Below are 4,847 nucleotides of genomic sequence, written 5' to 3'. Positions count from 1 at the left end.
ATTATGTGTCCTTAAAATATTTGACATTTATATAAACATGTAAATTGAGATTTGTTTTCGTAAACAGTGCATGCATAAAGTTAACGTGATATCTATTCTATTAAGTTATACCGGTACATGATTCCTGATTACATATAAAACAAGTTCCCCCCAACGAAGTATACATACCTTAACATTTCATCAATCAAAAAAGGCAGACCATCAAATTGTTCTGTTTACTTTAGATTTTGGCTATTTTTGTTTGTTAGATTTGTTTTGTGTTTTTATTTTATTTATTTATTATTTATTCTTGTGGGAGGTGTTTGTTTGTTTATTGTTGTTATTATTTTTGATTTTTTTCTTGTTTTATTTTGTATTGAGTACTGTTTTTTTTTTCTTTTTTTTTGTAGGTGGTTATTTTTGTCATCTGGTTTCTTTTTGGTTTTTTTTTATTTTATCTTTGGGTATTTCCCAGTTAGAGTATCAGAGGAAATGGAGTGGAATGTGTTCATGGAAAATGAGACGTTTGGGGACATAGGCACATTTTCGGCGCGAGTGAGGGAGAAGAAAAGATGAGCATATTTGTATCCTTACTATCCATCCATATTGAAACAAATCGAAGAACAGTAACTGATATTTATCCTATATAATCTTTTCTAATAATATTCTGATGCAAGGCGAACGCAAAACATGTCGGTTATAAATTTGCACAAAAGGAAGCAATTCTCATTACTAATTAAAATGTATACATAAATTGTCAATTTTGTTTAATATGAGGGTCAGTTTTCCAAAGTTCTTTCATCTTCCCTGATCTGTCATCTCTGAAATGGAAACAAATATATATTTCTGTTTAATTCAAATTTGTGTATTTTAGCCTCGACATTATTCAGTAACAATCCTGCTATCCCCTATAGATTCATTAATGTTTCTTCTTCAAAACATTACAAGTATATTAAGATATTAAAAGTATATCTCCGTCACTTCACACGAACATCGCTGCATTTCCTTGGGAGTATTGCGTTTTGCGATAGTATTTTGCCAATTCAGATCTCATAAAGTCGCCAGGATTTCGTAAAAGGAAACAAAAAGTTCTATGTTCAGAAATTACCCCTACACCTAGAAAACTGGTCTCAGTATCAAACAGAATTCTCATTCATAGCACACTGACATTGTAGAACTTATATTTTAGGAATTAATACGATAATGATGTATCTAACATATCTGATCAATTCAGGCGCTTAGATTTTCCTTTTGGGGTGACAATTACTATGAAAAATGGGAATTTTCAGAATTTCATAATTTTCTTCTATATCACCCGATATTGTCTTTCTTTTCAGAATACCGTGGTTCAAACAAGCCTTTGTGTGATGCAATGCATTAATATAGTGTCTTATCTTCAAAATGAGCCCAAGTAATAAATATTTGAACTTTTCCAATTCAAGTTAGGTGGAAAATTGCCACCCCTACAGATGACAAAAAATGCCTCAACATGAACTAAAATGTTAATTTTTAGCATATAAATGGTGTACAATAGACATTTTGGGTACTATCGTTTTAATTATCGATGTATTCAACATATTTTCTCATTTCAGGTGCGATTTTTTCCGCTTCAATTTGATAAAAATGATTTTTTCATAAAAAGGGGACTTTTCGGACTTTCATATTTTCTTCAATTTCACCTTTAATTGGCAATTTCTTTCAAGTAACGTACTTCAAACAATCTTTTGTATATTCAAATACAATCAAATATTTTAGCTTTCTAACGAGCCCAAGTAAATAAATATCTGAACTTTTCCAGGTCCAAATAGGTGAAAAATTGCCACCCCTTCTGTTTGATACTGAGACCAGTTTTCTAACATTTTTGTAAAAACCTTTCTTGAAACAGTAGTATTTTGTGGTTTAGTGATGTAGGAAATTAAATTATCTATCGAATGATACCAAATTTGAGACGTTTTACTTGAGTAATAACTTCATGTGACTTTTGACCGAAAAATCGAAAATCCCATGTTTGGCATTCTTTGATAAAATCTGACTACGATATTCGCCAAAATTCATCAAACGAACCTCAGAAGTATAACTTGCGATGATAGTAAACAAAAAATACCAAATAAAGCCTTTCTAACCGAAGCATTGATACACTAGGGGTTTTGACATTGAAAAATATGCCAATTTAAGCGATTTTTCGGCGGAGTAGATTTATTCATTTTACCGCAAAACCCGAAGTGTTACTGCAACTTTCTTGATACTATTGTAAAGTTGCGACATTGGGCTATACGATGGTGTTTAGTTTGTTCACACATGCTATCCCAGAAAGGCTAAGACGCACAAATAATTGAGTCATAAAAATCTTGCCTTTTTGACCCAAGGGGTACAAGTATACAGGCTTATACTGAAAAAGAATCCGAGAATATTCTTTGGCAACAAATTGATTTGGCAATGGGAGGTATAAAGGTACCTAAAAATCACCATGAAGTTGATGAGTGGGGGTGCACGGACCTTGGACCCATGGACTACCATACTTACATTATCTTCCCTGTATCAATTTGATCCGATGGAGAAATGTAACGAATAGAGTCGTCACATTCTGAGACGTATGTATAATTAAGATGAGATTTATGTAATTCAAACTTCGCATGTAACGTTCTTGAATCTTGTGGTTTTTTTTTTCAGTTTAAAATCTCTTAAATGATTTTTATTTAAAATCTCACTTTTATTATTTAAAAAGATTCTGTTCAATATAACTTCACAGTCGCAAACAGTTACTGCTCGCGATTCATGTGAATATCGTATGAAAATTACTTTAAGTGTGGTAAACGAAAACATTTTCAATTCAAAACGTATTGCAAATTTCGGAATGCTGTACACGTGTTTCAAGGAGTAACCCCTCATCGAAAGCATTAGACCCAAATATGTAAGAAGTTAAAATTCTAAGGTAAATAGTATACGCAAAGTACTCCAGAGCACAAACTACCGTATAAATAGGCTGCCAATTAAATATGGTAACTTTATTTGGTTTGAGCGAAATCTTACTTATAATAAAAAGCATGTAAATTATCGCTTTGGTAAACATAAATTCTAATATGACGCATGTCAAAGCTCTTTATACCACAGCCATGGTGAAAAGTGATGAACACATTACCAACAATTCGTGAAACACATAGGCTGCGTCTATTAAAAAATATGAAGAAACCAGTCCTATTTGAATCGAAATAAATCACAGAAACTCCATTTTATCACTTTATAACAGGCTGGCCATTTATGGTACTATTTAACCACTCGCTATCGCTTGGAGTAAGACAATGCGACATAAATAGCTAGCCCGTAGTAAAATGGAGTTTCCATAAATTATTTCTTCTAAAAAAACGTGACTACTGTTCATGATATACCTTTCATTGTTTTCGTCGCATACTTAATCGCACTTGACCTCGAAGCTCCAAACGACAAATGTAGGCAAAAGAAGTCGACCCATGTCGGTTTATGTCCAGGGTTCGAAGCATTTGCTTCCATCATTTCAGAACACTCCTCTGCAGACATATTTTCCTGATGAAAAGATAAAATAGGAAACAAATCATCTATGTATAGGACACAAATCCAAAAACGCAATACAACTCACCGTGCTGAAAATTGTCACCAGAATTCCAAATCGTTCCGAAAAAGGGTTTCCAATTATTTGTGAAAAAATGAAACTGTAAGCAAACAAGTTTAGACAGTAGTGCGGTAAATCTATCGGATGGAGACGTACGACGAAATTAGGTATTTAAATATAAAACGCATTCCAAGGATTTTTGCAGACGAACGTCTATAAAGTAATATACATGTAGAAACATCCGCAAAACTGAAACCGCGGCTATAGGCATGGGCATCTAAACCGAATTGTTTTCTAGACATTGGGATTGTTATAACTATCTGCATAGTAACATCACGTGTACAGATTAACACATGCATTTATAAACAGTATAATGCAGATACTATATATACACAGGCAATTATGGCTCATGTGAAATTAATGTGAAATTTTTATATGAATTCAAAATGAAGAATTTCACTTAAAATCGGTTACAAACTTTATTTTCTCAATTCATGTGAAATTCGTATGAACATCATGTTCATTCAAGTTTAATTTAGAAGCCTCATGAATCAAAACTCTAGCTCAATTTCTTCTCTACTATTACTCACAGCACTAGGAATGTCATTTCTCAAAACAGCAGCCTCTGTTACAACCAGGAAGAATATCATTACACAAGTATACAACATGACTGACCGTTTCGTGGTGATCGAAACTAAAGGCAAAAATACAAATATAAAATGCGTTTTGTTTTTAAATGTAAACCGTAAAATATATACCACGTGATATTATGCATTTTTTAACTGCAGTATAATATGAAGTCAAGAACATACATACCAATAATAAATAGTGAGTATGCTGAAATATAACATATAATCTTTCTGGTTGACAGTTCAGCCAGATTGTCTATTGAATATAAAAATACTTACCAAAAATAAATAGTGAGTATGCTGAAATATAACATATAATCTTTCTGGTTGACAGTTTACCCAGATTGTCAATTGAATATACAACATTTAACATTTAACATTAAACTGTGTAATAATCCTTTCCTTTGACCCCCTAGAATACTAATTGGCGCTCATTGTTAACGTAATTACTATAATTTATTTTTGTAAAACTGCAAATGACATCAAAATTAATGTGACGTAATTGTGAACATAAACAATAATTGTCTCACGTTTAACGTCAGCGTGAGAGTGATGATTAGAATTTTGTAATTTCGTGTTCGAGTTTTGTATAATTATGTACTGTCGAAAATACATTTTCAGGTCGTTAGGGTGTAATGAAGATAATCACTTTA

At 32.3% G+C, this 4,847-nt stretch overlaps 1 long non-coding RNA gene across 1 annotated transcript; it reads right to left on the bottom strand.

Annotated features, from left to right (window-relative positions):
- Positions 1-610: 610 nt before the first annotated feature.
- Positions 611-4,461, bottom strand: LOC148603284 (uncharacterized). Its single transcript, XR_015916408.1, has 4 exons — positions 4,382-4,461; positions 4,156-4,259; positions 3,366-3,519; positions 611-800 (listed from the first exon to the last, which is right to left on the bottom strand). It is a non-coding gene; the product is annotated as an uncharacterized LOC148603284 (long non-coding RNA).
- Between the last annotated feature and the right edge of the window lie 386 nt (positions 4,462-4,847).

The sequence above is a fragment of the Perna viridis genome, chromosome 11 (genome assembly GCF_037379345.1).
Source record: "Perna viridis isolate PV_CMFRI_1.1 ecotype Kerala chromosome 11, ASM3737934v1, whole genome shotgun sequence".
In the NCBI taxonomy this organism is placed as follows: Eukaryota; Metazoa; Mollusca; class Bivalvia; order Mytilida; family Mytilidae; genus Perna; species Perna viridis.
Note: the sequence above shows the minus strand (reverse complement) of the source record. Positions and strands in the feature narration are given on the sequence as shown.